Raw genomic sequence first — 12,195 nt, 5'->3', positions numbered from 1 at the left:
TCCTGTAACCATGGAGAGGAAGCATGAAAAGCTTCTCTCAATACAGAGTCAAACAAAACCCCCACATTCAAACTCTAAGTTTGGTGTTGGGAGGCCACAACCAAACTCTAAGTTTGGTGTTGAGAGGCCCCAACCATGCTCTGATTATCTGTGAGAATCCATGAGAGCTCACTGTCAAGCTATTGACATTAAAGAAGCGCTTGTTGGGAGGTAACCCAATGTTATTTAATTATTTCTATTTATTTTCCATTGCTATTTTATGTTTTTCTTTAGGTTGATGATCATGTGAAATCACAAAAACAACTGAAAAATAAAAAACAGAATGAAAAACATAATGAAAAATAGCACACCCTGGAGGAAGAGCTTACTGGCGTTTAAACGCCAGTAAGAGTAGCAGAATGGGCATTAAACGCCCAGTCTGGCACCATTCTGGGCATTTAACACCAGAAACAGGCACCAGACTGGCATTTAATGCCAAAACAGAGCATCAAGTTGGCGTTAAACACCAAGAAAGGGAGAAAAGCTGGCGTTAAACGCCAGAAACAAGTAGCAACCTGGCGTTTAACGCCAGAATTACACTCTAAGGGCATTTTGCACGCCTAAATGGAGCAGGGATGCTAAGTCCTTGACCCCTCAGGATCTGTGGACCCCACAGGATCCCCACCTACCCCACCTCTTCTTCTCTCCTCTTCACACCTTTCCATAACACTCTTTCCCAAATACCCTTCACCAATTACCTCATTCACTTTTCCACAAAACACCACCTACCTTCAAATTTAAACCTCTTTTTCCCTCCCAAACCCAAACCCCAAATACACGAACTAAACATCCCCCCACTCCTATATATACCCCTCATCACTCCTTCAATCTCACACATCCCAAACCCCTTATACCCCATTGGCCGAATTTTCCTCTCCCTCCATCTTCTCCATTTTCTTCTTCTTCTCCTTCATTCTTTCTTCTTTTCTCGGGGACGAGCAAACACTTCATGTTTGGTGTGGTAAAATCATTTATTTTTTGTTTTTTCATAACCATTTATGGCACCTAGGGCCGGAAAAACCTCTAAAAAGAGGAAAGGGAAGGCAATTGCTTCCACCTCCAAGTCATGGGAGATGGAGAGATTCATCTCACAAGCCCATCACTAAGAAAAGGATGGAGCAAACAAGAGAGCCCACTCATGGACCTCAACAAGAGCATCATAAAATCCATGAGATGCCTCAAGGGATGCACTTTCCTCCACAAAACTATTGGGAGAAAATTAACACCTCCCTAGGAGAATTAAGTTCCAACATGGGACGACTAAGGGTGGAGCACCAAGAGCACTCCGTCATTCTCCATGAGATTAGAGAAGATCAAAGAGCTATGAGGGAGGAGCAACAAAGGCAAGGAAGAGACATAGAGGAGCTCAAGAGCACCATTGGTTCTTCAAGAGGGAGAAGACGCCACCCTCACTAAGGTGGACCTGTTCCTTAATCTCCTTGTCTATTTATTTTTTCTGTTTTCATTCTCTATGCTTTATTTATGTTTGTGTCTTTACTACATGATCATTAGTGTCTAGAAACTATGTCTTAAAGCTATGAATGTCCTATGAATCCATCACCTCTCTTAAATGAAAAATGTTCTAAAAACAAATGAACAAGAAGTACATGAATTTCAAATTCATCTTTGAGATTAGTTTAATTATCTTGATGTGGTGGCAATACTTTTTGTTTTCTGAATGAATGCTTGAACAGTGCATATTTTTGAATTTGTTATTTATGAATGTTAAAATTGTTGGCTCTTGAAAGAATGATAAAAAAAAGGAGAAATGTTATTGATGATCTGAAAAATCATAAAATTGATTCTTGAAGCAAGAAAAAGCAGTGAATACAAAAGCTTGCAGAAAAAAAAAGAAAGAAAAAGAAAAAGCAAGCAGAAAAAGCCAATAGCTCTTTAAACCAAAAGGCAAGAGCAAAGAGCCAGTAACTCTTTAAACTAAAAGACAAGGGTAAAAAGGATCCAAGGCTTTGAGCATCAGTGGATAAGAGGGCCCAAAGGAATAAAATCCTGGCCTAAGCGACTAAACCAAGATGTCCCTAACCATGTGCTTGTACCGTGAAGGTGTCAAGTGAAAAGCTTGAGACTGAGCGGTTAAAGTCATGATCCAAAGCAAAAGAGTGTGCTTAAGAACCTTGGACACCTATAACTGGGGACTCTAGCAAAGCTGAGTCACAATCTGAAAAGGTTCACTCAGTTATGTGTTTGTGGCATTTATGTATCCGGTGGTAATACTGGAAAACAAAGTGCTTAGGGCCACGGCCAAGACTCATCAAGTAGATGTGTTCAAGAATCAATATACTGAACTAGGAGAATCAATAACACTATCTAAATTCTGAGTTTCTATAGATGCCAATCATTCTAAACTTAAAAGGATAAAGTGAGATGCCAAAACTGTTCAGAGGCAAAAAGCTACTAGTCCCGCTCATCTGATTGGAGCTAAGTTTCATTGATATTTTGGAATTTAATAGTATATTCTCTTCTTTTTATCTTAATTGATTTTCAGTTGCTTGGGGACAAGCAACAATTTAAGTTTGGTGTTGTGATGAGCGGATAATTTATACGCTTTTTGGCATTGTTTTTAAGTAGTTTTTAGTATGATTTAGTTAGTTTTTAGTACATTTTTATTAGTTTTTAAATAAAAATCATATTTCTGGACTTTACTATGAGTTTGTGTGTTTTTCTATGATTTCAAGTATTTTCTGGCTGAAATTGAGGGACTTGAGCAAAAATCTGATTCAGAGGCTGAAGAAGAACTGCAGATGCTGTTGGATTCTGACCTCCCTGCACTCGAAATGGATTTTCTGGAGTTACAGAAACCCAATAGGCGCGCTCTCAAATGCGTTGGAAAGCAGACATCCAGGGCTTTCCAGCAATATATAATAGTCTATATTTTTCCCAAGTGTTGACGATGCAAACTGGCGTTCAAACGCCAACTTCCTGCCTTATTCTGAAGTTAAACGCCAGAAACAGGTTGCAAATCAGAGCTAAACGATAGAAACAGGCTACAACCTGGCGTTTAACTCCAAAAGAAGTCTCTACACATGAAAGCTTCAATGCTCAGCCCAAGCACACACCAAGTGGGCCCCGGAAGTGAATTTCTGCATCATTTACTTATTTTCTGTAACCCTAGCTACTAGTTTAGTATAAAAACTACTTTTAGTGATTTATTTCACATCTTTTGACCGATCTTTGATAAGTTTTATGCTATCTTAGACTTTTATGGGGGGCTGGCCATTCGGCCATGCCTGGACCTTCATCACTTATGTATTTTCAACGGTGGAGTTTCTACACACCATAGATTAAGGTGTGGAGCTCTGCTGTTCCTCGAGTATTAATGCAAAGTACTATTGTTTTCTTATTCAATTCAAGCTTATTCCTATTCTAAGATATTTGCTTGCACTTCAACATGATGAATGTGATGATCCGTGACACTCATCACTATCCTCAACCTATGAACGCGTGCCTGACAACCACTTCCATTCTACCTTAGATTGAGCGTATATCTCTTAGCCTCCATTCCGAAGGATCGGAGTCTTCGTGGTATAAGCTAGAATTATTGGCAGAATTCTTGAGATCCGAAAAGTCTAAACCTTGTCTGTGGTATTCCGAGTAGGATCTGGGATAGGATGACTGTGACGAGCTTCAAACTCGCGAGTGCTGGGCATAGTGACAGACGCAAAATGATCAACGAATCCTATTTCAACATGAGTGAGAACCGACAGATGATTAGCCGTGCGATGACAACGCATTTGGACCATTTTCACTGAGAGGACGGGAGGTAGCCATTGACGACGGTGATACCCAACATATAGCTTTCCATGGAAAGGAATATGAATGATTGGATGAAGGCAGTAGAAAAGCAGAGATTCAGAAGGAACAAAGCATCTCCATACGCTTATCTAAAACTCCTACCAATGAATTACATAAGTATCTCTATCTTATTTTATATGTTATTTATATTTTAATTACTAAAACCCCATCACCATTTGAATCTGCCTTACTGAGATTTACAAGATGACCATAGCTTGCTTCAAGACGACAATCTCCGTGGGATCGACCCTTACTCATGTAAGGTTTATTACTTGGACGACCCAGTGCACTTGCTGGTTAGTTGTGCAAAGTTGTGAAGAAGAATTGAGATTATGAACGTGCGTACCAAGTTTTTTGGCACTATTGAGATCACAATTTCGTGCACCAGATGCAAATTAAGAATAGAGCCCTTTTACAATATAGGAGAGGTGTCAAGGAGTTCTTAGATTTTACCTTTAGTCATAAAAAGGATGATAAGATATATTGTTCGTGTTTTAAATGCAATAATTGCCTTAGAAAATCTCGTGAGCAAGTAGATTTTGATCTTCTAAGTCATGGCATAGTGAGAAATTATACAATTTGTTACCACCATGGAGAATCGCTACAAGATGAGTCACCCTATTCAAGTTCATTTGATAGTGAGGATGATTATATGGATAAAGATGACATGAAAAATATGTTAAGGGATCATTTTGGAGTTTGGGATATAGAAGAGGATATTGAAGAATCTAATGAAGAGCATATAGAAGAGGATATAGGAGAACCTTATGAAGAGCATGTAGAAGAACCTAATGAAGATGCAGCAAAGTTTTACAAACTTTTGGATGATTCTGAGAAAGAACTATATCCAGGATGTACGTAATTTTCAAAGCTCTCATTTTTTATGAGATTATTCCATATTAAATGTCTTGGTGGATGGAGTAATAAATCATTTTCTATGTTACTTGAGTTATTGAATGGTTCCTTTCCAAAAGGGGTACAACTACCGGCATCTTACTATGAAGCTAGGAAGATTATTCGAGATCTTGGCTTGGATTATGAGAAAATAGATGCTTGTATTAATGATTGTATGCTATTCTGGAAAGATCATGATAAGAAAGAAACTTGTGATCATTGTGGTGCTTCAAGGTGAAAGTTTGAGGAGAAAGATGGAAAGATAAAAAAAATTCCTATAAATGTTCTCCGTTACTTTCGAATAACTCCAAGGCTTAAAAGGTTATATATGTCAACGAAGACAGCATTTGATATGATATGGCATGATGCAAAGCGAATTGATGATGGGTATTTACGTTATCCAACTGACTCAGAAGCATGGAAATCATTTGATGAGTTACATAAGTCCTTTTCTGATGAACCTAGAAATGTAAGGCTTGGATTAGCAAGTGATGGGTTTAACCCCTTTGAAAATATGAGTACTAAATATAGTATTTGGCCTGTGGTACTTATACCATATAACTTGCCACCTTGGAAATACATGAAGGATTCTTATCTGATGTTATCATTGCTTATACCGGGTTCAAAATCTCTAGGAAAGGCAATAGATACATATCTAAGGCCTTTAATTGAAGAATTAAAAGAATTATGGAATATAGGAGTTGATACCTTTGATGCATATGAAAAAAAATTTCAAAATGCGTGCAGCTATATTATGGACAGTAAATGACTTTCCAGCATATGGAGATCTATCTGGATGGAATACGAGAGGGGCACTTCGTTACCCCACTTGTAATGTTGAGACTCAATCTAAGTTTCTTACTAATGGAAAAAAATTTTGCTTCCTAGGTCATCGACGCTTCTTGCCAATTAGACATAGATGGCGACGTGAAAAAGAATTGTTTGATGGCACAAAAGAACTTAGGCGTCTTCCCAAGCAACTCTCTAGTGATGATATTCTTCAACAAGTTTTTAGCTTAGAAGGGTTAGTAGTTAGTAATCATAAAGATATTAAAAAAAGGAAGAGAAGTGCAGTAGGAAAAGAAATGGTAAGTTCCCATCCATGGTTGAAAAAAAGCATCTTCTTTGAATTGCCATATTAGAGGACTTTATTGTTGCATCATAATTTAGATGTCATGCACATAGAGAAGAATATATGTGACAATGTTCTTGGGAAATTGATGGATATTCCAGGAAAAACAAAAAACAATTTAAATTCTCGTTTGGATATGAAAGAGTTAGGCATAAAGAAAGATTTGCATCCTATTAGAGAGGGAGAAAAGGTGTTGTCATTACCTGATGCTATTTATAAATTGAATAATAAAGAAAGAAGGAGTTTGTGTGAATTTTTGCAAAATGTCAAAGTACCAGATGGATATTCTTCAAATATTAGGAGATGTATTAACCTAAAAGAGAAAAAGATTTATGGCTTAAAGACTCATGATTGTCATGTTCTTCTAGAGTGCTTCCTTTCGATTATTTTACGGGGTCTTTTCTCATCACATGATGTGCATAGTGCATTAATAGGACTTTGCAGTTTTTTCAAGGAGTTATGCTCAAAAGTTCTAACAGTGAAAAATCTTGAAAAGATTGAAGAACAAATCATTATCACACTTTGCAAGCTGGAAATGATATTTCTGCCTTCATTTTTTGATGTCATGATCCATTTACCTATCCATTTGGCAAGTGAGGCGAAGACTGCAGGACCGGTCCATTATCGATGGATGTATCCTATTGAGAGGTAAATATTATTTTATCATGTAATTTTTTAGATAAAATGTTCAATAAATTCCTTTACTTATATATTGTCCCTTTTTGAACAAAGCTATTTATGTAGCTTAAAAGCTTATGTCGTAATCGAACTCATCCAGAAGGTTTAATTGCTGAAGGATATCTTGCAAATGAATGCTTATTATTTTGCTCAAGATACTTTAATGGTATTGAAACAAAGCATAATCGAATTGGAAGAAATTGGGATGGCGCAATAACTCATGGTTATAAAGTTGAAACAAAGGATAAAGTATTACCAATTTTCAAGCAAAATGGAAGACCTACAAGAATTGTAAAGTGACAAGAAGATTGAGTCTAGAAGAAATAAAGCAATCCCATCTTTATATTTTGAAGAACTGTGATCAAGTTACTTCTTTCATATGGTAAGCATAGTTGTATTTGGATAATATTTAGCTTTTATTTTAGAAGTATTGCTTGAAACTTATTGGCCTTTATAAATGCAGCAAACATAAAAAAATATTAGAAAAAGAGAACCCAAGAAATGTTCAAAAACGACATGATCAAGAATTTTCAGATTAGTTTGAAAGTCATGTAAGTCCTAAATATGGATGAAATATTACATACTACTTTTTAATCAGGTTACATACTACTTTTTAAAGTCATGTAAGAATTTTTTTTTAACTATATCTTTTCTTTTTCAAATCAGGTTACATCTTTGTACAACGAAAAAGATGAACAAGTAACCCATCAACTTTTATATTTAGCAAGAGGTCCAGCAAGAGAAGCCATATGCTATAAAGGATACAAAGCAAACGGTTTTATCTTCCACACAAAAGATTGTAAGAATCATAGAAAAATTCAAAGTAGCGGAGTTATGGTAAAGCTAAATTGTGGAAAGGAGTATTATGGAGTCATTGAGAATATTGTGGAGTTATCATATATGAATGATAAAAAAGTTGTAATATTCAAATGCTTATGGTGGGATATGGACAATTATGGTAGAGGAGTGAAAGTAAATGAATATGGTGTCATCCTGGTAAATAAAGGTCGCACTTTGAAAACAAAAGAAGTATTTGTTATGGCATGTCAATCTGAGCAAGTATTCTATGTTGACGATATTTGTAACTCCAATTGGCAATGTGTTATAAAAGTAACACCACGTGACTATTTTAGTATGCCTTTAGAAGAGGAGGAGGAGGAGGAAGTGGCTGATGATATGTTTGATGAATAAATAGAGTAATAGATAGATTTTCTTTTTCTACTTGAAACCTTTTCTAATAGAAATTAATTGCAGTTATGTTTTTAGGATTTTAATGTTTCTATTTAAAATTTTTATTGAAATTTTTCGATGTGCCGTTGTTAGTTTTAATAATGAATATGATTTGTTGATTTAGCCAAAGGCCTCAAAGCTTGTTAATAGTGTTACTGCTAGAAGAAATAAAGGGATTTAGAGTCTTGTATCTAGAGGAAATTTAGCTCGATCAAGTCACTTACAACAAGCTGATTTTCTTTCTAATAATAATAGAGTGCATGGAAAAAAAGCAAGTTTATCAAGTCACTAACAAGTTAGAAGGACATTTGACTCCCTTTCTAATGATGAGGGAGTGCATGGAAAAAAAGCAAGTTCATCAAGTCACTCACAAGTTAGAAGGACATTTGACTCCCTTTCTAATAATGATGGAGTGCATGGAAAAAAAGCAAGTTCATCAAGTCACTCACAACTTAGAAGACAATTTGACTCCCTTTCTAATGATAATATAGTGGATGAAAAAGAATTCGAATCCGATATATTCTTTAGCATTCTTTAATTTCATTAGTCTCTTTTGGATATTTATTATATGGTGGATTTAGTTTTCTAACATAAAAATATTAATAGCATGACTAATTTTATTTGTATGTCTTCTTTCTAACATTAATGCTATACCATAAACTTTGAAGCTAGTGACTACAATCAGAAAAATATTAATGGTATACCATATAGATTTAAAGGGTGATAGGGTGTGAGAAGAGAAGAGAAAGGCAGTAATTAAAAACTAAAGGAGGGGCCAGGGGCATAGGTCAGGGGTGGGTGCGTGCAGTGCAGTGCAGGGTGTGACAAAGACAAGCTCTTTATTATTATTTTCCCCACTAAATTCTAAGCTACAGAGGTGAGTCTTATACACTAGTATATTATTATATATCTGGCTAACTAGGAACCCTGCTTATGCCATCTAGTCTATGTATAATGTATGCTTCTTTTGTCCTTTTCCTATACTAGTTATTTTTTTGTCCTCTAAATTAAAATCCACTGTTTTCTTTGTATTTTCTCCAGTTGTTGTCTAAATAAATTCCTTGTATTGAACAATGTATAGACTAGAATTTAACATGTTGTGCCAACTTGGACTTAATGTCTGATTTATCAAAGACTAATATATGCCTGAAAAAATAACATCTTGCTCCTATTATCGCACTGATTTAAACAGCTTTTGTTGCACCGAAAAAAAAAAGTGAGAGGACCTACACGCAATCTTGAGTTAGCAAAGTTACTAGCTGGAAAAAGACTTGACATAAACTGGAGAATGAATAGGCCAGTTGGTCCAAATACAAAGTTGTTCAAATCAAGATGTACTGTTCTAGTTCGTGAAGTGAAGAATGCACCACTAAAGGTTAAAGAATGGGCTGATATCAAAATAGAGAACAAAATAAAGATGTTTGACCTAGTTTTGGTAATATTCATGTTCTCCTTATTATGTTTTCACTTATTTTTTTTTTATTTTTATGTCTATGAACTCAAACTAATAGTATATGTTATGTTCTCTTAAGACATACTTCAAAGTTGAAGGTCGAAAGCATTTAGTATGGGATCAAATGAATTCTTCTTACCGGAGTTATCGACATCTACTAAAGAAAAGGTATTTTGAACCTTATGATAACCCTGAAATTGCTCGAGCCAATATACCATTGGAAATGGAAAAAGAGGATTGGGATTACCTTGTGAATCTTTGGATTGATAAAGGCTAGCAGGTTTGTACTTCACATGACATAATAATTGTTAATTGACTTAGATTTAACTAGCCTCTTTTATCACATGTTATGACATATTTTGTTAATTATTAGAAAATAAGTCAACAAAACAAGATGAGTCGAGCTGCAAATAGTATTATCCATACCACTGGTGCTAAGGGAGCCCAACAAAGAGCTGAAGAGGCAGTATCTAAATTTTACTAATTTATAGACTTAATTTAAAGATATTTATTAGTTACTATATTTATAAGATATGTTATTTGTGGCTACAGTTTGAGCAAACAGGACAAGAAATTGACCATCTTCGCTTTTGGGAGCTTACGCATACCCGTGCTAATGGACAAGCTTGCAATGAAGAAACTCAAGAAAAACTTGTAAGATATGTTATCACATGTTGTGAGTTTTGTTTATTACTTTGATAACTTCTCAAAATTATTTCTTCCTTCTTTGATAACTTGTGTAATTGTTTAAATAATTTCTACAAAAGATAGAATCATTAAAAAATTAGTTGTGCTTTATCGGAAGTACTAGTATCTTAGGAGCTGTTTCTGCTTCAGATTTTATTGTGAAAGTCTTGAAAAGTTGTATTTGTTTTGTCCTTAGTTTATATATGTTAAATTTTCTGCTTGTTAAAGAAGCTTCTGATTTTGGTTTTAGCTTCAGTTGTACTGAATGTGAAAGAGATTTATATTATTATAACTTATGTGAGAAACTTTTTATGGCATTAAGTGGTAGTTATAAAGAAGTATTTTTCTTTATTTTTTATTTTATTTTTATTCACTCTATTTGTTGGGATTCATGAGTATCTGGGTCTATCAATTTAGTTTTATGATAATTGTATGAATGGGATACATGTTAAGTGTTTTGTTTTGATTTGGGAAGTAGTAGTGATTTTGAATGTTTAATTGTTTACTGTCCTCATTCATAGGATATAAAACACTTAATTCGAGTGTCTGTCTGGCACTTAATGTTGCTAATTGGTTTATTTATGGTGAATAGTTCAATTCTTTAACATTCCCCCGACAAAAAAAAAATCATTGTTAGTCTGTAATGCAGGACCAGTGTATAATTTAAGAGGATTCTCACTACCCAGTCAAAATGAATTTTGATGTTGAAATGTTCTGGTGAATGTCGATATTTATGAAATTCAACATTTAGGGAAAAAGTGTTTAAATGGACTATGAAGTCTTGAAAAGTTCTGTTATGCAATGAAAAAATTGAATTAATTAGGCATTAATTTTTACAGTAAGCATTTTATATTTATGTTTACATATATTTTTATTGATTTTATTAGGTTGATTTGATCCCATTTAGGATTTACTTAAGGAATTATCATCTCAAATAAATGAAGGAACATTAGAGATGAATGAACATGAGGTGATGGTAGAAGTATTTGGATCTGAACGACATGGACGAGTTCGTGGTTATGGGGCTGGCGTGACACCTACACAGTTATGGGGTCCTAATTCATTCATATTTTCTGATCTCCAAACAAAGCTTTAATGTGCAGAAAAAATATGAAGACTCTAAAATAGAGGTGAAAGATTTGAAGAAAAAGGTAGATCATATAGCAAGAATACTTGAGCAACTATTGGATGGAAGGTTGCCTATAGTTCAAAGTGATAACAATCCTACTTCACTTGATTAATGCTCAAGACTTTGATGAGTTTATGTGTGATTCATATAGCACTATACAAAAAAGAACATTAATATGATATTATGATATTGAGTATTAGTTTTGGTACTTAGTGTTATATCTCACCTAATGCTGTCAAAGGTCTAGCACACTCAAACGACACAACTCAATTTTCCCAAGAAAGATCCCACCTAGATCACATTAGAGACCCACCTAGATCGGCCAGAAAGCAAACGTTTCCACCTCTTCGTGCGCATTTTCAGTATATATGTGGAATAAAACGTGACCTATCAACGTGCCTGATAAGGTAAGCATCACTCCACCAACACACTTCCTGCGCGGTAATCAACCGAAAGACGTGCTCAATGGAAGAGGAGGCAGAAAAGAAACCAGCTTTGGAGGTATGCGGAGTTGAATAACCCCGTATAAGGTAAACATTTATGTCTCCTCACTGACCTGTATTGACTAGTGTCACACTTGTTTGTAGGACGGATTGGTGGCGGCGGCTCTGTTGAAGGTGAACGCCACGATGGATGCACTGAACAGGAACATTGTGAGACTGCTTGAGGTATATATGATCATCGTCTATCTGCATGCATACTCTATTTGCCCTTAGATTGGCCATCCCCCACTTCGGTCTGACCCAGATCTGTCTTTGCTTTCCCAGTTTCTCGAGAAAGAGCACTCTTAGGTGGACGTATTCACTGATGACCTTAGGAAAGCACTCGGCCAGGTTGACGAGTACCTGAACAAGTACTTCAGGACGGGAGGGGAGCCTAGGACGAGGACCGTGGGTGCTGGGTCCCAGGTCACCGCAGCCATGCCGAAAAGCAGCGCTCAAAGGAGGGGAGAACGGAGCTCAGCGGCGGATGTCGACATCATCGACCTAACTGCGGGACCCGCAAGGGACGCATGGCAAGACCCGGAAGTGGGGGTACAATGGCTTAATTCAGATTCAAATTGAAATAAAAAAAATATTGTGTACAGTAAGACTTATAAGTGATTAATGAGTAAAGAAACCAATTGTATATTTCAAAAAAAGG

The 12,195-nt window shown here is 35.7% G+C and overlaps 1 long non-coding RNA gene across 1 annotated transcript; it reads left to right on the top strand.

Moving 5' to 3' along the window:
- The first annotated feature begins 8,975 nt into the window (after window positions 1-8,975).
- LOC140181104 (uncharacterized) lies at window positions 8,976-10,958 on the top strand. The gene is made up of 3 exons (XR_011875762.1): window positions 8,976-9,516; window positions 9,610-9,890; window positions 10,831-10,958. It is a non-coding gene; the product is annotated as an uncharacterized lncRNA (long non-coding RNA).
- Window positions 10,959-12,195: the final 1,237 nt, after the last annotated feature.

The sequence above is a fragment of the Arachis hypogaea genome, chromosome 17, assembly GCF_003086295.3.
Source record: "Arachis hypogaea cultivar Tifrunner chromosome 17, arahy.Tifrunner.gnm2.J5K5, whole genome shotgun sequence".
Taxonomy (NCBI): domain Eukaryota; kingdom Viridiplantae; phylum Streptophyta; class Magnoliopsida; order Fabales; family Fabaceae; genus Arachis; species Arachis hypogaea.
The sequence above is the reverse complement of the archived record's forward strand: the minus strand, read 5'-3'. Positions and strand labels throughout refer to the sequence as shown.